This window comes from Condylura cristata, unplaced genomic scaffold (genome assembly GCF_000260355.1).
Source record: "Condylura cristata isolate star-nosed mole 26May11 unplaced genomic scaffold, ConCri1.0 scaffold00022, whole genome shotgun sequence".
Lineage (NCBI taxonomy): Eukaryota > Metazoa > Chordata > Mammalia > Eulipotyphla > Talpidae > Condylura > Condylura cristata.
Window position 1 is genome coordinate 31,410,009 of NW_004567123.1, and position 22,826 is coordinate 31,432,834.

A 22,826-nucleotide genomic window follows, 5' to 3' on the forward strand; every position below is an offset into this window, starting at 1 on the left:
CTGTCTCTGGTGAATCCTCTCACCCCCTGCACCTGTGGCCTGTACCCCAGTTCTATATGAATAAATAAATCTTAAAAAAAAAAATACTGACTGGAGCAAGTTGCTTGTGTGTTACCTTGTCGTGCTCATCATATCTTAGGGACTCTCTGGTCTCGGGAAGGCAGGGCCTGTGTCTGTTAAATTCACCTTTGCTTCCAGCCCGGAACAGAGCCGGTGCTCGCTACTAGCTGAATGAGTAAATGAACAAATGAATTAATCACTAGCCATCTGGAGCTGATGAATCTTAGGCTTGAATCCATTAAGTTGAACCTAACTCAGATGCTCCCATAAACATCTGAATCAAACCCCAGTCCTTCCCCAGGCCTGTGAGGCCAGACCAATCTGGCCTCTGCCCTCGGCTCCCCTCCCACCGGCACCACCGTCTCCATTTCCCGGGCGCCGTGCTTGGGAGATTTACTCAGCCACCTCCTCCGCACCCCACCATAAGTCATGTCAGCAAAGTCGGTTTTTTGTGTGAACCAGACTACCTAGAAAAACGGAGCGTATTTGCACAAACAACTTCAATGTCACCGACGGACCTTGGTCACTGTGGGACCGTCTCCAAGGTTTGGCCGGCCAGCTGCCCAGGGCCTTGTCCTGAGATAGGGTTTGAGTCCTAGCCTCAAACCGCCTGGCTGATGGGAGGGAGAGGATGTTCTGACCTTCGTGTTCCACAGCACGGGAGGGGAGAAGGCCGAGGGGATTCAGGGAGGGCTAGCTGAGCATACCCCACCTCAGTCTTTAGGCGCAAGTCAGTCCCCTCCGGAAGACCCTGGTCACCTTCGTGCTTCTGTGGACCCCTGTTCTTACTCGAATCCCAGCTCACATACACGCTTTGGAAATTCCCTAGTGGACTGTCTCCTCCACTGGACTGCGCTCCAAGTGAGTGAGGCCAAGTCTTTGATACCTGGTTGTCCTCAGAGCCCAGGGCCAGTCTCGGCAGGTGGCCACACACACCAGCGCATGGAATGGCCATTAGGAGCACTTCTGTCTCAGCTCCTGTCTGCTCTGTCTCTCTCGTGAGCATGGGAGTCCGAGCTCCCATGTGTTCTTGCTCCTGGGGCCTAGCACTGCCTGACACTGAGAGGCAGCAGGGAACTTGTGTGAATTCATCGAAGGGAGGTGCCCTTCCCATCACCCATCATGTCTGTCTTGCCCACTGTATGGGGACCTCTGAGGTCAAGGGCCAGGTCTTATTTTTCTCTAGTGCCAATGAGTCCAGCATGGGACTTGGCATGAAGGAGACACTTGGTGTTTACTGGATGAGCACAGGGGTGGATGGGTGGACGAGTGGAAGGGAAGGAAGGAAAGGATGGGTGGATGGGTGGGTAGATGGATGGTTGGATGAATGGATGGATGATGTTTGAATTTGTGGATTAATGGAGGAATGCGTGGAAGTTTGAGTTGAATGAATGGGACAGGGGTGGGTGAACAGATTGATGGTGGAGAAATCTGTGGCTGGACAGAAGGCTTGACAGTATTATAGTCCAGTTGGAGAATGGTAAACACAGCTCTACACAACACCCACATAGACACCCTACACAAAGCCACCATTTTAGAAGAGCTCGAATGAGGCCGAAGAATGCATCACCTAGCGTTTTCAAGGAAGAGATATCAAGGAGCTAAAACCTGTGCGAAGGCTCAGAGGCCTCTGAAACTCTCAAGCCAAACCCGGTTCCCTGGCCACGCTTCCTGGCAGTGGTTACACGTTATTTATCAGGGCCCACCCCGTGCGGTGCGCCTGGTTTGGACTAGAACTAGAGAGAAGTTTCCAACGTGAACCCTGACCCCAGGTGACTCAGAGTGCGGTCAGGCAGACCCACACGCCTGCGCTGGGTGTTCTTGTTGCGGTGCATGTGAAGGGCCAAAGTCGGGGCTACCCAGGGGTTCGCGGCCCGCCTGCTTTCCTGTGAGACCTCAAGCCCAAGCCGATTATTGTAGATAACTGGCCAACACAACTTTTCATGCCTCTATTCCCCGAACACACCCTCTTGTGGCAAGGCCACCAGCGTGGGGAGAGCTCTCAGTGGGTCACTCAGCACCCTGGGGTTCCAGAGCTGCCTCCTCTGTTCCCCAGATACAGTTTGGACCAGCACCGGGCCCAACTGCACCACAGCCCCACATCTGTTCTCAGCCTCTGGCTGGCTCTGCCCACCGCTGTCACTCCTGTCCTGCACCCAAGCAGATCTGTCCCAAGTCACAGCGGGGTGGTGAAGACATCTGGAGGGACAAACAGAAGACATATGGCTTCTTACCCCTTCTGGAGGGGGAGCGCTACCCCACGCTACCCCATCATCTGACCTATCGTTCCCACAATTCATGCCGCGTGACTTTATATAATATACTTTCTTCTTTTCTAGTGTATTGCTCCAGTGCTGATATTGCGAGTCACTTGAGGGGTGGATGTTTGGCTTGATTATTCTGTGTCCTCAGGGCTGAAAACCCAGACAGGCACAGAGACTTTGTGAAATAAATGTGTTGAGTAAATGCTTGAATGGATGGATGGATAGATGTGTGATAGATTGCTGGGTCATGGTGAAGGATGGAAGGGTGGAAGGATGTATGTATGGGTGTGAGGATGGATGGATGGAAGGATGGGTGGGTGGGTGGATGGGTGGGTGGGTGGATTTATGATAGATTACCAGGTGATGGTGAAGGATGGAAGGATGGAAGAAAAGATGGATGAATAAATGGATGGATAGATGGATGTGTGATAGATGGAAGGATGGGTGGGTGGATGACTAGCTAGACACATCAGGGTCAACTCAGGAGCTTAAACACATGCACACACATACCCCTCTATGCTCTGGTCAAGAAGTAAAATCTAAAAGCTTGCCTACACCAGGTGCCTGTGATGGGGGGCATTCTGTGGCCACCCCCGGGGTGGTAGTCAGTGCTGCCCCCTCCTCAGAGGACAGGGGCGCTAGTCAGAGCCCCGCCAGGTAGTGAGTTGGGGAGCTGAGCAGGGCCGCTTTAGCAGCACAGCAGCATCCTTATCCCTGGATTGGAGGCCAGTGCCATGCGGTGCCGCTCACACCTCCCCTGGGCACAGGCAAGGGTTCTGGATCGGACCTGAAGGCGGCCGGCCAGGTGCTATGGAGGCTAAGTCTAAGTCCAGGGCAGAGGGCTGCAGCCAGCCTGCGCCCAGACATAGGCCTGCAGAAACACAATGTGCCCAGATGGCCACCATGCCGACTTCCACCTTACACTTCCTAGCAGAACTAGCCAGGAAACAAGCCCCCCATGCTACCAGCTGCTGCGGGGTTTCCCAACAGGGCTACTGACATTTGGGGCCAGATTGTTCTCTGGGGAGGGGGGGCTGTCCGGTGCACTGCAGGCTATGGAAAGCACCCCCAGCCTCCGCCCCTTAGATACCAATAGTAAACCCCCTCCCCACCGTGACAACCCAAGTATCTCCAGTCATTGCCAAATGTCCCTGGGGAGCTATTTCACCCCCAGCTGAGAACCCCTGGCTTAGCCCTGGCTCAGGGCAGGAGGTGCTGCCTCTTATCCTTGTCACCCTGGGAGCTGTGCCGTCGTCCTCCCCCGTTCAATGTGGGAACAGAGGGCGGTGCTTTGTCTGAGGTCATGTAGCAGGTTTTTCATTACTGTTGTGATTCGAAGCTGTGCTAAGTATCTATCCCATTTTTCCAACTCACTTTGGGTGCTGGCAGGGCTGGCTCTCTGGATGTCCCTCGTTCACAATCATGTTGACTGGAAGTGGACATGATGCCATTTCTACTTTCCCAACTGTTGCCTTGGCAAGTTGGCAGACCGAACTTGCATGGCACAAATTAGAACTCGGATAGATTCTGTAGTCTGCATGGGGATGAATTGCTTTTGGGAAATTAACTTTGCTTAATTATTGCCAATTTGAAATATATGGAATAAAAAGGAAGAGGAAATTCTTACTGGACTGCTAACTAAGGCCAATTTTCTAGCAATATTGTCCTCTGTATCACTTTCACTGTTTTGAATTTGTTACCAACTTGCAGTGACATTCTACAGGCCAGTTCAAATCCTAATTTTCCCAAACTGTACAAAATGTCTTCTTGGATGTTATCTTTAATGGTTAGCTAAGGTGACAGAAACCTCGGTTTTTCCACCATTCTCTCATCTCTCCCTTTCCTGCAGTGATTAAATCTCAAGTTTTAGCTAGGCATGGGATCATGCATGTAGGTGTCCATGTGACTTAAGTTGTGGCCGGTAGATTGTAAGTAACTGTCAAGAGTGTCCTTGGGGACAGGGTGCCTGCTGTTCCAGTTATTCCTGCCAGCTGGGATGCAGATGTGATGGCAAGGACCTGAGTGGTTGTCTTGGGCCATACTGGTGCAAGAAGAGAAAACTTGAGTCCCTGAAGAATCTATGAAACCATCCCAGCAGACCTGGGCTGCCTACCTTCATTCTTCTTTTATGGAAAACAACTATTATTTAATTTAAGTCTCTGTTATTCTGGTATGGGGGGCCACTCAATGATGACCCTAATCCCAAGTATTGCACTAATATTTTGTTGGAGGATTCGTCTCTAACAGTCTTTTAGAAATTATCACCTAAGTAACTTAAGCATCGCTTGGTCACTGGGCATTTAAGTGGTGTCTAACTTCTCACTACTCAAAACAAATCTGCTATGAACATCTTTGCTTTTTTACTATTTGCCGTTCTTCCCAGAGAAGCATATTCCAGGCAGAGGGAACAGCAGTGCAAAGGCCCTGGGGTGGGAATGAGCTTGGTATGTGCTATTTGTGATGAGGCAACCAGAGAAGCAAGGGTTACGCCAAGTTTCCCAACTTCAACAAATCTTACAGAACCCTTAACGGGCGGAAACTGTGTGGGGGGGGTAAGTTCTTCACTTTAAGCTTTTCTGGAAAAACATGATGTCAGGGACAGACAGTAAATCTTGACTTGTCCCAGAGAACAATGGGCCCATGAAACCAGTGAAGTGTCGGCTGAAAGTAAACGGCCAAAGGGCTGGGCAAGGGCGGATCATATGGAATCTGTTAACAGAGAAGGCATTCCCAGTTAGGGGCAGAAGCTTCTGGCCAGCATCAAAAAGATGTTTATTGTGGTGATTCCATGCAGACATGAGAAATGGAGATTTGCTGCAGCGCTACAGAACTTGAGATGTGGAAAGATATGTTCAGTGAAAAAAAAAAAAAAGGGTCCCAGGAGAGTGAATGTTGTGCACAATCCCTTTTGGAAATGGACTCATTCATTCGTTCATTCATTCGTTCACCCATTCGGAAAATAGCTGCTGCGGGAGCACTGTGTGCTGGCTCCCCTGGAGTGTGGGCACACAAGCGTGGCTGTCCCCGTCTCCAGGAGAGACAGAAGGCAGATAAGGATCAGATCAGCACTCAAGTACATCATTTCGAACTTCGGTCAGTGCTGAGAAGAAAAGTCACAGGGAATCCAAGGAGGTGGACAGACGTCCAGTGATGGGAGAAGTCTGTATGGATATGCGCCGAAGTGCGAAAGGGTGATTCTGCTCTCTTTATGTTCCTTTTCTTTTGCTGATCTGTTTGAATTTTTTTATAATGCTATGCTTTATAACTGAGTGAATAAAAAAACAAACCAAATGATAGAGGGGTTGGAAATCATGTGTCTAAAGATAAGTTAGCACCAGCAAAGGAAGGAAGGACACACGAGAAATTGCTAACTGTGTTTGCTTCCGGAAGGGGAGCCAGAGGCTGGGGTGGGATGGGATGGAGTTGGGGGTGGTAGAGAACCTCACTCTAAACTGGATTCCCTTTGAAACTCTTGAATGTGCTTGTACTCACAAAAAAAAAAAAAAAAAAACAACAACAAAGATATTTTTAAATGAAACTTAAAGTAAGGTTTTATTCTCATGAAAAAAAGAACAGACAGTGGCAGGATCTCAACAGAAATATGCTAACGAAGCTGAACTTCCACCAGATTCTAGAATGGTTCTCTTGGAGTTCCCTCTTGTCTGCCTTTTCCTCTGTCTCCTATATTTAAAAGCAGCTTAGAAAACATAAGTGAAAAAGGACACTGTGCTTTGCAAAGGTTGTTTTATTTCAACGGCACATTAACCCCGTCCCCATTTGACAGATGAGAAAACTGAGCCCCAGAGCACGCAGACGCTGGCCCAGGACAGGCAGGCTGTGTGTGACCTAGGTTTATCAACCCCCAAAGTCTGTTTCTAAACCCAATGCTCAGGCGCCCTTCAAGGAAATTAGAGCTTTGAAAATTGGGGATGAGGGGGCAGAGAAAATCAAACAAACCAAACAAGAAATATTACATTTTTTTACCCACTTATTCAAGCTCACACGGGGCCTGAGACCAACTGGGCTGGGAGGGCTTCTCAGCAGGACTCGGTCTGTGTTTGAGGGAGCATGCCTTCGCGGCACCTGCCCCCCATGGCACGTCCCCATCTCTAAACACCTGCTGCGGCCCCCAGTCATGTGGCCTTACAGTCCCGTCCCCCCAGTCTCCCCTCGGAGGACCCTGGGCTACACAGAGCTCCGGCTGGGTGGAGCGACCCGAGCGGACTCCAGGGCCAGCTGCCCGATGACCTCCTTCTGCAGAGACGTGGGGCTCAGCTTAATCATTACTTGGCCCAGCAGGGCCGGGGGTCTGAGTCGGCCGGCCTCCGGTGTGGGCGGTTGCGCCTGTGAGACCCTGCCCATGCAGAGGTACCCGTGTGTCTCCCACTCAAACCTCACACATACACTGGAGTCGCCCGGGGACCCCTGTCCTACTGGGCCCCGGGTTTGGGCCCTGCTGTGCCTTCTCTCCTGGGGTGCAGGCTGGGGCCAGGAGCAGCTCCCGGGGCTGTGTGCTGGTGGGGGCAGGGAGAGGTGAGCACTGCAGCTCCCAAGCCAGTGGTCACCCAGGCCCGGCTGCTCTCAAGCCAGCTCAGGCCAGGCCCCGGGAGCTGCAGCCCTGAGCTGCGAGCTGGGCAGACGGCCACCCCAGTGGGGACCAGGAAGGCCTGCACTCCCTCTGCCTGCCCGGCAGCGGCCCGTGGCTGCCCGCCAGGCTCCGCCTGACGTCAGGGTCTGACCAGGGACATAATGTGCTGGCGTCGGGACAGGGAGACAGGGCCGCGAGGCGGGGTGGTCAGGGGAGACAGGCGGTGCAGGGAAGGAGCAAGAGAAGAGGGAGGAGAGGAGAGAAGCGGAGGGAGGGGAGAGGGGGGAGAGAGAACGATTGAGAGGACTCAACAAAGGCGGGCTGGAGCTGGGGTTAAACGCACACTAGGGTGACCCCACACCTGACCGCTGGACCCACACTCCTACCCACACCCCCTTGGGCTGTAGCATGCTGTTTAGAGCCTCGGAGTCCTTCCCTGGGAGGTGGGATTAGAGGCAACAGGCTTGTCACGTGGGAGTGGCCCCTTCATGGTGGAGGAGGTGAAGCCAGTCTCACAAAGTGATTTGGCCGGGCCCTGCATGTAGTAAGTGCTCAATAAAGTACACGGCCCCCACGAGAGGCATGGGGGAGAAGAGAGGAGAGAGATCATAGCCAAGCCAGGGTGGAGGTGGGAGCAGACTTGTGAAAAGCAGCCCCCCCCACAGTGCCCCTCCCCCACAGCCACGGAGCACCCCCTCCCCACCCTGCATGACTCGGCATCAGGCTTCCAGCACAGACCTTGGCCTGGCCTGGCCCATCTCGGGGCCCAACCCCCTCTTTATGGGCTCAAGAAGGCCATGATCCCAGGGCCATCGCGTCACCAAGGCCAAACAAGGCCAGGACGTGGTCACTGCTGTCTTCCAGCCTCGTCACCCTCTCCCCAGCTTAATCATTAAATGGCCCAGCAGGGCTGAGGGTCTGGGCAGCTGCCCTCCAGTGTGGGCTGCGGTGCCTGTGTGATCCCATTCACAGTGGCGTCCTCCACTCACGCGTGACACACACCCTAGAGACCCCAGGTGGCACCTGCAAAATGCCTTTCTCTTTCTCTCACCATTCCCAGAAGCTTCATCGTCATCGGCAGAGTCCCGTTTCCTCAGCCCTGTCCATGTCTCCGCCACGGTCTTCAGTCCTGAAGCCCTAGGTTAGGCGCTATTGCTTTTTTTTTTTTTTTTAGATTTATTTATGTGTGCAAAACTAGGGTACAGGGGCGATGAGAGGATTCACCAGAGACAGAGTGGTGGGGAGCAGAACAAGCAAGCAGATCTACTGAGATACACTGCTGAGGGGAGCAGTGGGTGGGTCAGGAGAGGTCTGCTGCTCCACGTGGGTCACTCCCTGCCCGGGACTGAACTCGTGCTAAAGGGGCTGTGGCCAGTTTCATCGCACTGAGCTTTAACCCGCTGTGCCAGCAGGGAGGGCCTGGTTAGGCACTCTTGTTACCCCATTTCACAGATGGAGACGCTGAGGCCAGGGAGCCTGTCACTCTCCCGGGCCACCTGCTAACAGTGGGAGCCAGGATCCAGACCCGCTCACCCCTCTCACCACGAGCCAGATGCTTTGTGGTCATTGTCCTCAGCCCAGGGTGACTGTGGCCCTCGCCCGCCCCAGGAGCCATTAGGCTCTATCTGGGGCATTTAGGTTGTCATAGCTGGGGAGACTCTACCAGCGTGGGTGGGTGGAGACTTGCTGCTCAGTCTCCTACAACGTGCAGACGCCCCCCAGCGGGGGATGATCCGGCCCCAGTATCAGGACCCTGCGACGAGGTGAATTCTGTTACGATGCCATTTCGCAGATGTGGAAGCTGAGGCAAAGAGCCAGCGTGTCGGTAGCCCGAGTGACCCTCTCCCTGCCCCTGCTCTTGACCAAAGACCCCCCAGAGGCCCTGTCCTGAGGAGATCCTGCCTCTGTCCAGGCCGTCTAAGCCCCTGCAGGCCTCTTCTGAGGGCGCCCTCACCACCTCTCTACGCGTGAAGACAGAGTTTCATTCCCTGACCGAGAAAGCTGATCCAGTGCAAAGGTCATGGGGAAGGTCAGATGCCTTCCAGCAAATTTGTATTTTTTTTCTCTGCAGCATCGAGGACTATCAGCTACACATGGCTGCATGGCTGCCATTAAGTCCCGTCCTTGGCGTGGGAGGCAGAGATCCAGCAGAGAGTCGCTGGTCCCAGCCCTGACTGCGTCTTTAGGAGCAGACAGTCTAATGAGGAGAATAGACAATAAACAGGAACATAAATTGTCGGCATAATTTCAGACTGTTCAGTGTGGCGGAGGAGGGCAGGGGAAGGGAAGGGCCATTATAGGGTGGTGTCTGAGGGGAGCCTTCTGAGGAGGCGAGCCCCGAGTGTGACGAGGAACCAGTCTTGGGACACAGCAGGGTAAAAGCTTCCAGGCAGTGGGAACAGCATGTGCAAAGGCCCTGAGGCAGGAGTTTGCAGGGGACACAGCAAGGAAGGCTCTGCCCAGAGCAGGTGAAGAAAGGTGAAGGCGATGGAGTTGGAGCAGTGACAGGCACTGAACGTGCAGAGCCACGAGACCACTGTGCTGAGCACAGGCAGGGGCCTTGCAGGCCCTCTGGAGGAAGCGGGAGCCTGGCAGGATGCTAAGCAGAAGCAGCACAGGGCTTCGGTGCTCGCAGCCTCAGCGGAACTGTGGCTCCCACAAAGCTGAGTGTGTCTATGTCTCACTGCTGTCTAACTTTCCGTGGCAGAAGGAACGTTGCCACTGTGATCGTGCTTAGAATCTTGAGATGAGGAGATGACGCTGGATTAATCAAGTGTCATCACAGTTGTCCCCTTGTCAGCTGGAGGCAGAGGGGAGTTTGACGACAGCAGAGGAGAAAGAAGGCAGAGTGGGGACGACCCAGACAGGAGTGGAGCGCTGTGAAGGTGGAGGACAGGACCACCTTCCAGCCTTCCAGCCAGGCGAGCAGGTGACCCGAGGCGCCGGAAAAGGCAAGCAAACAGCTCCTTGGCCAGCTCTGCTAACTCTTTGCTAGAGCCCCATGAGGCTGACTGCCAGCTTCTGACCTTCGCAGGTGAAGAGGAAACGCGCGCACTGCTTTAAGCTGTTAAGTTTGCAGTAACTTGTCACCTCAGCCCCATGGAACTAAGGCCGGTGCTGTCGGGAAGGCAGACTGTGGGGCGGGGAGGGCAGACCAGAGGCCGGGAGAGGCTGCTGCCGTAGTCCGGGCGGGAGGTGGGGTGGACAGACAGAAGTGGACAGATCACAGGCGGCCGTGTGGATGGGTGGACGTGTGAGGGGCGGGCTAGGAGGGCCGGGTCCCTGGCTCCTTGTGCCTGGGCTGGTGTCTGGGACAGCTGGCCACGTGGTTCCTGCTGTAGGAGAAATGGGGCTGGAGGAGGACAGGGCTCAACCCAGAGTGGCAGGGCCGGGCCCGGCTGCCTCGTCGTCGCTGCCTTGGGGAGGCCCTCAGCCCCAGTCTCAGTGAGCTGCCCCCTTTATCCTCCCCGGCGCCGCCCCACTGGACTTTAGTTTTCTTTAATGTGCCCTACACGCAATGTGTGTCGGCTTCCTGCCATCTGGCCCCCTGCTTGATCCTCGGGCCTACGAGAAGGACATTGTCCAATTCCCTCACCTACCCAGTCTCCAGAATCTGGGAGTGGCCAGGCAGGACAGGTCTAGGCGTGTGTGCTGAGAGAATAAATGAGTGAATGCACCCCCTTTTCTGATGTGGACGCTAAGTTGCTAAGTTTGGGCTAGAATTTGAATCCAGAGCTAACACTGAAGTTCGCACCAAATATCTCACTTCCTCTTAACATCAGTGACCCCACCCGTGCTCCAGAACTTTCCGCTTGTGGTCCAGCTCTCTGTCCTCTTCGAGACAGCAGACATTGCGAGCAGAGCCCCTCGGGGGGCCTGCAGGGGACTGGAGGTGTCGGGGGTAAAGTTTACCACAGAGGGAAACTGAGGCTCGGAGAGGCTGGGGGTCGCCCTCAAGCAGACAGCACCTGGAGCTGGGGTTCAACCCGTCTGGATCCCACCTTCGGGGGCTTCTCTCACTTTTCCGGTGAGCTCAGAAAGACGGAAGAGTTCTAGAAATCAGAGTCCGCGTCCATCACACTCCCTCATTTTCCTGACAGAACCTGAAGTTCCAAGCTGGATCTCCTGAGAAAGGAGTATTGGGGGGTTGGATATGGGGCCCTTGGGTCAAACTCCCCTGCTCTGTGACTTCAGGTGACCAACCCCCCGCTCCCCCTCTGGCCCAGGGCTCTTCCGGTAATTCCAGCTAAAATTATGACAGAGCAGATAAACGTCTGTTGAGGACATTTTAAAAGAAAAAGACTGGCATGTATTCTAGCTGACATTTTTACATTAGATTGTACTGCTAAGGGCATACAATGTAGCCATAATAAAATAAACTTAATTGAAAAAAATCAACAATAAACAAAAGAAGAGTTTATTTTTCTCTGTGTGAATGAAGTCCAGATGGACACAGTTTGGGCGGGTTGGGAGACTCCGGAAGCCCTCAGTGTCCCGGGTGCCTTCCTGCTCACTGCCCTCCCATCTCCAGGACACAGCCCTCCTTCTCCTGACCCAAGACGGAGGCAACAGCGCCAGATTCTCGTGTGCCCCCCAGGTGGCGGGACACAGATGGGGTGGGCGGTTTGTAAAGGACAGGCTGCCGCTGAGTCTCTAGGAGGGGTCCAGAGACCACCACACACACTGCCACTGGCAACCCACTGGCCAGAACTCCCGAGACTCCTGTACCTAGCTGCAAGGGAAGCTGGGAACGCCAGCTTTACTGTGCACAGCTAAAAGCTGATTGAATTTTGCAAATAAATGAGGTCGTTTCAGATACTCATGCATGTGGTGAAGGAATAAACCGGAGAGATCCGAGGGCAGGCGGTGTGGGGAAGGCCTCCCCCAGGTGACACGGTTGAGACGGAGCTTCCAGGCAGGGAACAGCGAGGAAAAACAGCGAGGAGACCTGTGGCTGGAGTCGGCGGGGACAAAGGGCAGCTGGCAGGGGCCAGGGCGGAGGACTCAGCAGGGTTAAATCCGATGGCACTGTCAGGCCAGGTGGAGTTCGGGGTTTTCCCCATTGGTGCCCGGGAAGAAGCTGGAGGTGGAGGCTCAGAATGACTGGGCCGGCTGTGGGGTCCCTTTGGGAGGACGCTGAGCTCGCTGGTCTGGGAAATCACCTGGAACCCTGGCGAGCTTCGTTCTTTCGTTCACTTGTTCATTCAGCAGTTGGGCTCCACAGGTCCCCCAGGAGAAGGGCAGACGGGCCGAGCAGACACCGCGTCGGTCCAGCTGACAGGTGGTTACGAGGGTGTGAAGGGTGCTGAGGGGCCGCAAGAGTGCCTGTGTCCACAGGGAACCGCAGGAAGCTTCCGCCAGACATGAGATTGGAGTTGAAATTTGAACCGTGAGGAAGCACAATCTTCTTGGTGAGGTCTGAAGGAGAGGGAGAGAACATTCCAGGTAGAGGGAACAGCTTGTGCAAAGCCCTGGAGGCAGGAGGAGAATTGCATGTTCAAGACTCACCAGACTGCAGCCTGGCAGGAGGGAGGGGGTGAGAGGGAGGTGAGCAGAGGTCAATCCCAGAAAGTCTGGGGGCAGGGGGAGGAGGTGTAGCGGGGACTCAGGGTTTCCATGTTCCCGGCAGGATGATTTATTACGAGCCCTGACCCCAAATCCCTGGGCTGGGCCTGTGGCTGGACCCAAGACAAGCAGAGACCTGGCTCCTCTGGGAGGGTGTTTACAGCCTGTTGATGACACGGCCGCTGCCTTCCTGTGGTTTGCTAGTCACTGGGCACCGTGTGCTGGTATGTTCTCTTGCTCCTCAGCCCCGAGAGCACCCTCTGACTCAGCCTGCTGCCCCAGCCACCACTCCCATCACCACCAAGGCCGCTGCCCCCCCTCCACCCCACAAGGCTCCCCACAATTGTGTGACCCTGGCACTAGCTAGGGAGGGCATCTATATGGCTCCCGTCAGACCTGCCCATTTCACAGAGGAGGAAACTGAGGCTCTGCAAGGAATAGCCCCTCCCCCTCCTTTCTCCCCCCCCTCCAAAACTGGAATAGAGCCAAGACCTGGTCCCAGGACTCCTGCCTGCCCCCAGGGATCTGTTAGACTCAAAGCAGAAAGGAAGAGGAAAAGGAAGAGGAAGGAAGGGTGGGAAGGAAGGTGGGAGAAAGGGTGAGAGTGGAGGAGGGAGCGAGCAGAAAGAGGAAAAGAGCTGGAAAAAGTAATATCCACGGTGAACTAAGCACGGGCCTGGCAGGGACGGGAAGGAGCCGGCTCACAGCCCCGCGTGCGCCCGGCTGTGTCCGCTTCGCCAGTGGTAACTCAGAGTTACAAGGTGAGGCGGGTTTGATGACGCCCTCTGCGTGGTTTGGGAAACAGAGAGGCCCTGGCCCCCAGCCACGGTCCCGCGGCATTGCCCGGTCGGGAGAGCAGAACACAGGCCTGGCCGCGGCTCCAGCCCAGCTCTCTGGGCAGCCACAGCTGCCTCCTGCGGCTCCTGTCTCCCTCCTGCAGCCTGCAGCCTGCTCGCTCGAAGCCAAACAACAGAGGTTTTCCCCCAGCTACTCGTAAGCCTGCAGATATGTTTCATTTGGCCCACATGGCATTTTAACAAAATTTGAGCCAATGTTCACAAATCAAGAGATTTCACAGAAAATTCCAGATTTCTGCCTCACTTTTAAAGCACTGGAAGGTTTGACTGTATGAGCCCACGTTCGGCCTGGCAGTGATCAACTGGGGGTGGGAGTGTGCGAAGGGGTGCTCTGGCTCCCCACCTCTCCTGCCTCCTTAGCCTTGAGGCCTTTGCCAGCTGCCACTTATCACAGTACATATGCTGTTGTTTTTCTGAGAGTGGAGAAAGTTTCTCTGAACCCCTATTTTTCTCAAAAAGAGAAAAGTAACCCTAGAGGTGAGGTGTCAGGAAAGACGGGAAGATGCACATTTCTCTGTGGACCTGGGCTACTCCTCAGAGTTTATCATGTAAGAGGCGACCAAACTTTCACACCACCATTACGATTCCTGCCCCGGGACCCTCAGAGGGTGGTCAAGTTTTGCAAATAAAAATCATGGATGCTCACTTAAATTTGAACTTCAGATCCACAACAAATATTTTTCCTAGTGTAAGTTGACCTGGATAATGTTTGCCACCTATGAAAATATTTTCTCTTTATCTGCACACTGTCATTGCATGCTGTGTTTTATCTGATAACCCATCATAGAGGGCTGAGAACAGCCCTGTGTTTGAATCTAGGTTCCTCCTCTCCTGTCCGGGTGATTTGGGGCAAGTCAATTGATGTTGTCTGGGCCTCAAGTTAGGGATCATAAGCATGAAGACTTGATGAGATAATACATGTGAAAAGCCAAAGACAGGCCTCACTGGACTTTTCAGGGAATGACAGCGTCTGGGTTGACATCATTGGCTGTCCAGCCCATAGTGCAGCCCACTTCTTGGAGAGCTGAATCCTGATTTGTCCCCACTACATTGTGTCTAGCTCCAGAGGTGAAGGTGATTGGTCTAGCCTGGCGTGGCTCGCAGTCTGTGGTTGGTCCAAGGAGAGCACATGACCTACTTCTGACCAATGAGACATAACAGGAGGTCTAGGGGCCGAGAGCCACTTCTTCCTTCCCTTGGACACAGCGATGGGAGAAGTGTGTGTTTGATCACAGCCTCCATCTTGTTCTAATGAGGTAACCAGAAACCAGTGTGCTGAGGATGGCGAAGGCGAGGTCAAAGAGCTCCAGAGTGACCGTGCCAATGACACATGACCTTGGGGCTAAAGTAGGTGCTCACTGGCTCTGTAGAGGGGCAACAAGGGGCGTGAACTCTAGCATCCCTTCCCCCCCCCCCCCCCCCGTGTTGTTTACAAGCTCGATTTCCCTGTCTGAAAATGGAGGGAAGATAGTATCTCCTCGTGCGGTTGTTGTAAAGACTCAATGGGTTCGTGAAGAGCTTATTAAAGTACCTGGCAAGTTATACTCAGCATATAGCTGTTAGTCATTATGATTCTGTTATCTGCATCCAAGCATTTCTAAGCCATACAGTCAAAAATCCCCCAAATGCTGTGCAACTCTGAGAGTTTCTAATACATCAAAGTATCCTCACCCCAAAATATAAGCAAATGGACCCTTTTAAGTTGAGTAGATGTCAAAGGTCCTCCCAAGGCTCACAGCATGTGTTTCCTTACATGCCATCTATCTAGCGAGGACTGAAGAAGATTCAATGGCTTCCAGGGAGCGGGAGTGAGAGGCAGGTGTCCATTATTCATGGAATTGAAGGGTCGTCCTGCCATCTAGAATTGGGGCAGAAACTTCAGAGCCAACATAGGAAACGCTGAGCAGTTAGGAGCACTTTCAGCTGCATATTTCAGAATATTCCCGCTAACAGTGGTTTAAACAGTAAGGCATTTTATTAGATCAGAGGAGAAAGAGCCTGGAGGTGTTTTCAGGGTCAATAATATTGTTCATTGTCCCCATGTCTTCAGCCTTTCTATTCAGCCATCTGTGTGTTGGTTTTTTGCCGCTAGCCTTGTCTCCTCATGGTCGCAAGATAGCTGCTACAGCCCCAAGCATCACATCCTCAATAAAGTTGAGGACAGGAAGAAAGTGTTGAGTTGGGGTGGCTGTGTGTCTCTCTCCTCTTTGAGTTCTTTTAATCTGGGGAGAAAATCTCCCACCTGCAATGTTCTTGGAGGGATTCCCTCACATCTATTGGCCACAAATGGCCCTATGTCTGCTCCATGCTACAAGGGAGGTTGGGAGAATGCATTATACTAGAGGAGTGGGATGGTGTGACTGGTTTAGACCAATCAGAATCCCTCTCCCGGGACTGAACCTGTCACCTCTTACTTCAAGCAAAGCCCAGGTTCTCAGAGTCACCATAGGATGAGTCTCAGCTTGTAGAAATGTCACTAACACAGTGATAAAGGGATTAAGACAGTAAAGCCCACAAGCACCAGACACAGGCAACAAGCAGGTGGAGAAGCTGGAAGTGGCATGTTGCCTGGCCCCTCCTCTAGGGTCCTGATCTTGGTTCTGCCGAGAGCTGGCTGTGTGGTCTTGAGAACGCCCCTTCTCAAATCTGCGTCTGTTTTCTTACAGCTTAAGGGAATCTTTCCATCTGAAAATTGCTTCAGCATATAGTTCACCTGGACATGGAAAGAAGCAGGACCATGGGTCCTTTGCTTCACTAGAGAAATGACCTGGTTATTTTGAGGTCATACCATGGCTGTAGGGGCGGAAGGAAACTCATCAGCCCAGGAGAAACTCCCAGCATCCTCTAAAGGAAACCCTCGGAGTGAGTACATTGCAATGGATAATGCTCAAAGGGAGAAAGCTGGTCGTGCGCCCCTATAGGGCACATTTTCCTGTTTTATATCCTTATTCTCTGTGTGACCTTGAAGAAGCCACTTAACCACATTGCCTTAGTTTCTGCACCTGTGAAATGGGATGTGGTCAAGACTGCTAATTACCCCAATGTAGCCTTCCCTACCTCCCTAGTTAGGCGCTTGTAGCTGAGCTGTAGAAAGACTACATTTCCCAACCCCCTTGCAGCTAGAAGTGACCATGTGACCAACTCTGACCAATGGAATCCTCAGCTATGTAGTCCTGGGCTATGTGGACAACTTTCTAGCTGTATTTTTAAGACAAGGCATATGTCTTTCCCCGTTTCCTTTTCTCATTGACTGGAATGTGGCTATGAGGGGGTGACACCCCAAGGAGAGGAGAACAACAAGTTAGCTTGCTGGGCACGACAATGTGGCTGCCATATTGGTCTCAACCTGGCGCGTTTGTTGTAAGACACACAAATCACTTCACATGGGACTTGGAGCAGTCAATTCTTGTGCTTCTAATGCAGTGGTCCTCCACCAGGGGTAATTTTCTACCCTAGGACACATTTAGTAAGGTTACGTATTTTTGATTGTCACATCTGCGGGAGGGGTCTAGTTGATACGGATCAGGGATGCCACTAACACCCACGACACACAAGCACCCACCAGAGAGAACTACTGAGCCCCCAATGTCAGCCGTGATGTGGGTGAGGACCCCTGCTCATAGGGTTAGTGCCCAGGGGAGGTGAGAGGCCTCCGGGTTCCAGGTAATGGGCAGGGTTCTTTGACTTCCTTTCCTAAGAGGGTTCTCTCTGCCCACTGCATCCTCATACCACCCACCCACCCTGCTCACACAGATCCGTTCACGGCACCGTGCATCAGGGGAGACTATAACCTCACCCCATCTACGCGGCTCACTCCGCTGTCTCCCACCTCTCCAGAGGGCAGGGAAGGACGTGTTCAAACAGCTCTGCCTTCCTCCCCAGCCGCCCCGATGCCAGTCAGGCCAGTTTCCGGGTGGTGGGTGGAGGGCAGGGTGCCATCTAATACTATCCGGTTTTCCCAGCGGGGGAAGGAGGGCAAGGTTTTGCGCCTGGAATTCAGGGCAGGCTTCAGGCCCAGGTAAGAGAAGGCTGAATGCTGATAAAATTGAGGATGGTTAAGAAAACTTCTTCCTAGGAAAAAAAAATCCCAGTCTCTCCTCCCCAAATTCCCAGGATGTGGTGAGCACTGGCCTCGTGGGAGGTGGCAGGGCAGACTTCCAGAAATTTCCATGCCGGCCACACAAAAATCAAGAAATGGGAACAAAAGCTAACCCCCTGAGGAACTCTGGAAATTCTCTGAAAATTTAAGCAGAATTGCCCGCCTGCGTTGAGAGGCGTTTCTCTTGCCTATGCTATCAGCAACAGTCACTCGTCTCCTTACACATAGCCCCAACACCCTCTCCCTGGCGTCCACTCACCAGGCCTGCATCTCTTTGCTGAGGACTCTCTGACCACCAGAGTTCAATGAGCCCATGCGTTGGAGGACACGCCCAGTAGGACACCCCTGCAGTGGGACCGAGGGGGGCCGGAGACTGAGTCTGGCACACTCTGGGGTGGGGGTGCACCCTGGAGGTGTGCTCTACTCTGACTCAGGCCTCAGTGGGATTGAGCCCCAGTGGCCACTATGTAACCCGCTCAAAAACATTGCTGTCCTTCCTTGTCTTGTGTCCCGACTCTCACTTCCCCGATCACCTCCCAGAGAAACACCCTGAACGCCTGTCTCAGTGTCTGCTTCCGGGGACACCGCCTGAGACCTTTGTGCACCACAGTCACACACGCAGGTAGCAGGGATCAGAATGGATGTGACTGTGTCTCTGGAACTCACACTGCAAAGCCAGACACCATTCCCATAGTCCCGCCAAAGCAGAATGACAAGTGATGATAGAGCTGGGCCATGGAGACGCAGGCCTTGTTCAGACCTGACTGCGGCCTTCTGCAACCAGGTCAAATGCGGAGTCCTCGCTGTGACCCCCACGGCCCACCATGTATGACCCTGAGCCCGCCTTTTTCCTCTGTGCGCCAGCCTCAATGGCCTTCTGGCGATTACTCTGCACTGGGCATGCGCCCGCCTCAGGGCCTTTGCACTGGCTGGTCCCTCTCCCTGGTCCAGTTTTTCTCATGTTTTGTTTACTTCATAGCACACATCAGTCTGAAGTTGTCTGAAGGTTACTTGTTGAAGGTGACCTCCATGAGAGCAGGGCTATGTCCCGAGTGTCTGAAACAAATCCTTGAACGGAACAGTACTTGATGGGTGTTTTTTGGATAAGTAGTCGCATGTTTAAGTGGTGGAGAGAAAAATCAGTGAGTGACGAGAGGATGTTTGGCAGGAGGACCAAGCCTTGTCTAGAAAATCAGGGAGGGCTTCCTTGAGAAGGTGACCCTGGAGCTGAGATGTAGTATTAGCTGCTAAGTGAGCAGCCTTGTCCCTGTCAAGCCAGGGAAAGCAGCAAGTGCAAATGCCCAGGGGCAGATCCCAGAGACCACACCAGAACTGTGCAAGGGAACAAACCAACGAGAACCCAGGCTTCTCTTAACACTTACGGAACTCCATGTGTCGGGCTCAGGAGAACACGCAGAGCAAAACAGCTATGTTACTGTTCCCGTAAAGGACAGATGCCAGGCAAGGGCTGGACAGATGTTTAACCTACCCCCCCCTTGCCACACACACACACACACACACACACACACACACACACACACACCCCACCTCATGTTCCAGCACATTGCAGACACTTGTTTCTAAAATCCTTCAGCTGGACAAGCACAGGCACACATGCGACACACATACACATGCACATACATAGCCAATGAAGGATTCCCTGTATTGCCCACCCAATGCAGATGAAAGTGTGCTCACTTCTGTTTGTAATCAGTTAACCACCCACCAATGTGGTTGCTGTGGCGCAGGACTGCAAGTTCCTAAATGCAGGAAGAATAACACACTTCTTGGCCTCCCAACTTGAGGCCCAGGTCTTGCTCCTTCCAACAGTTTCAGACTCCAGCTAGACATTGAAGCCCCTCACCCCACCATGTAACAGTATTGATGCCAACCCACTGCCCATCTCACTCAAGTGCTGATCATCAGGAGTTCCAGAAGGACCTTTCCTTCTGCCACACTTGTACTTCCAGCAGATCCTTCCAGCTCATGTCAAGAAGAGAGAAAGATGCTATCCCTCCCTGGGGAGCTTAGCAATTGGCAGTGAGCAGAGGATCTGAGCTCAAGCACCCAATGTCCTGTGTCCCCTGAGAAGGGGACACTTGCCTCCAGGCACACACGCAGGTCCTTCAACTGAGAGGATTTAACATGGGGATTGATTACAAGGTGGAGTAGCTGAGCGGCCCCAGGAGTGCAGGCAGTCCAGCTATAGGAAGCTGCCACGTGAATGGTTGTGGTCCTACCCCTGGAGCCAGAGGGACAGAGGAGGAGGAGGGACCCCTGAAGTGAAGACTAGGACCAGGGAAGGTCTGACAGGCGGGAGCTGCAGTCTAAGGCCTTGCGCACAGAGAAAGAGAAGGACTCAGGCCTCTAACATGGGCCAGATCAAGGAGGAAGCCAGAGAGCAGGGAAGTGGGGAAATATAGAATGAGGGAAAGGTGGGGTGTAGATCTGAGAACCAGCAGACTATCAGTGCGAAGACTGAACCCCAGTCTCTAACTGTGGCGCACCTTCATCACACCCTAGAGATCAAAAACCTTTAGGAGCCTGGGAGGAGTGAAGGGGTTCAGTGTTAAGGAATCACTGAATAACAACCATCTCTTGTCTCAGGGTCAGGAAGACGTCAAGGGGAGGTGGAGACTGGGGCAAAGTGGTGAGCATATATCCTATCTGAGGGGAAGCTGCTGTTCTGCTCTGATTTCTGCCAAGGAGGAATACAGGTTAGTAATCCTTTTAGTTCCAGAAAAGACAGTTCAGAATTTTATATGAAATCTTCCAGCTTCTAACTTGTGTATGTTATTTTTTAATACTGCGAAAAACAGTAGAAATCCATAGTTGGGACCAGCAGTCTGTGACAACTATATTCTATAGAGCCTAGGAAAAGGTGGTGCCTAACCATGACTTACTGGTGCAGATTATATAACAAATAAGCATTTGTTGATTGACTGAGTGACAGCGGGCCCGCAAAATCTCTCAAATACAATCCTCAGTCGAAAAATCTAACATTGGCTCTATGCCAATGCAATTTGATTTGTCCCAGTCATCCATCCCTTTGGTGTTTTTATATGTCCAGAACTACTCAGATTAGCAAGTTTACTAAGCACCTGCTATGTGCCGGCTCGGGACACCGTATCTTACATGAAGTTGCGTTTGCCAGGTCTCTGCCTCTAAGTTCCTCAGAGGCAGGTGAGAGCGACCTGGTGAGCCCCCGAGATGCGGAGGCTGTCTCTGCTGCCGTCACCATATGTCCCCAGTGCTGAGAACAGGCTGTAGCTGTAGTAAGTGCTCAGGAATTCTGTTCCACTGAATTAATGAAGGTAACAAGAATCCCGTTAGCATGCGTTCTCAACAGGGCCAAAATAATCTTGAACATTACAATGGTTTGTCACCCTTAAGGCGCTGTAGTTCATCAACATCACACAACTTATCGGCATATTAAGATTTGAGGGGCGGAGGGGAGCGGGTGGGGGCTGGCAACTAGGAAAAAGTTCAAAGAGTTCTGGAGTCCAGGAAGGTTTCGAAACACTGTTTTAGAGAGAGGCGTGGGGCTATGGCGGCATATCACAGGGGCGGTTAGCCCAGCTGAGGAGATCACAAAATACTTTCTGAAGGAGGGGGGGCATTTCAGCGCATGCTTAAAGGCTGTGGAAAGCCCAGCTAGATCAAGGTTGGCAAACTTTTCTGTAAAAGGCCAGATAGTGAATCTTTAGGCTCCATAGAGTTCTTGCAGCTGCTCAGCTCTGCTACTCTAGATCAAAACCAGCCATAGATAATCCTTAAGCAAATATGGGCTGTATTGGCTATGTTCCCATAAGCTTTATTTGTAAAATCAGGTGATGGGCCAGATTTGGCCTCCCTGGCCATGGTTTACCAACCCCTGATCTAAATTAAGGGAAAGGAAGGCCCCAGAAGGAACAGCTTGAGCTAAGGCATGAGTGGGGGATTCAGAGGCCCCCACAGGAGTTCTTCTTCGTCCCTGGCATGGAAGAGACTCCCGCCTTCACACAGGCAGTGCGCTGGGCTCTGAGTTCGTTCAAGCTACAAGTTTTTATCGAGCATCTACTCTGTGCCAGGCGCTGTTTTTGACTAAATGAATATTATAATAAATGGATGGATGGACAGCTGTGTGGATGGAAGAAAATATGAATGAGTGGATGATGGGGGGGGTGGGGGAGACAAACACTAACCACAACACAAATAAACGATGAAACACAACTTCCTCACTAGCTGTGTGACCTCAGAGAAGTCACTTACGCTTTCTGTGTCTGAGGAGTTCACTTGAGGCAGGTACAAAACCAGTGCCTACTGGCTGCTCCACGCATGCAGCAGCGGCCTCTATTTTAAGTCAGTATTCTACCAAATAAATACACAATTCAAAAAGACATGTAAGAATGACGCAGGGATCCTCCCTGGTGGCGCAACAGGTTAAAGCGCAGCACTGCAAAGCTGGCGCAGCCACTTCAGTGCGAGTTCGATCCCCGGCCAGGGCGGTGACCCACACGGCGCGGCAGACCTCTCCTGACCCGCCCGCTGCTCCCTCAGCAGTGTACGGTGTCAGTCTGCCTGTGCTGCTCCCCGCTCTGTCTCTGGTGAAGCCTCTTAACCCCCGCACCTCTGGCCTGTACCCCAGTCCTGTATGGCAAATAAAAAAATCTTTAAAAAAGTGAATGACGCAGGGACAGAGCAGACGCGTGAGGGAGAGAGGGCACTGCTTTGGGTCAGGTAGTCTGGGAGGCCCCTGAGGAGGCGGCATCAAGGCTGTCCTGCCCACATCCTGTGAGGATGTCCTAAAATTAGTAGTGTTGCAGGCCTGTGCCCCGCGGCCCCACTAGAGACAGTTAATTACTAATACCTGCTTCTCCGGAGTCCAGGAAGGTGTCTTCTCTAATTAGTGCATGAGTGTAAAGTGCTTTGAAATCCAAGGATAAAAGGGGAGGGAGGGGTGAGGCTCTGGTCACAGGGCCATGGCGCCCTCTGGGAACCCACCGAGGAGCCCCAAGAACTGCTCCCACCGGTAGGTCTGCCTGGAGCCGCCTTCTCGCGGTGCTGAGTGGAGCTGAAGGGCAGGGGCTGGGAGGGGGTGCCAGGGGGCGTGCTCGGACCCCAGAGGATGCCCAGAGTGGACTTAAAGCCGCGGGCGGTCCATGTGGCCACGCTGGGGCCCCAAATCGGTACTAAGCGTTTCCAGTCTTGTTACATTAGTGCTGTTATTGTCGTGGCCCGCAGGAGTTACAGACCCTCGCGGAGCCTCAGTTTTGTCTTCTTTAAAATGGGGTGATTAAGGAGAACAAGGCTACATGCTGGCAGAATGCAGAGATAGCAACACCGCTGTGGGGGATGGCCAGGGGGCCGGGCCCTGGGGCCAGGCACTACTTCAAATGAGGGTTTTTTTTTTT

General features: G+C 52.9%; 1 long non-coding RNA gene across 1 annotated transcript in view; it reads left to right on the forward strand.

Annotated features, from left to right (window-relative positions):
- LOC105853967 overlaps positions 1-22,826 on the forward strand; it is a 113,715-nt gene that overhangs the window by 39,691 nt on the left and 51,198 nt on the right. Inside the window, exons 2-3 of the long non-coding RNA XR_001145710.1 lie at positions 16,001-16,196; positions 20,041-20,150. This is a non-coding gene — a long non-coding RNA (uncharacterized LOC105853967). The remainder of the gene's footprint in view (positions 1-16,000; positions 16,197-20,040; positions 20,151-22,826) is intronic.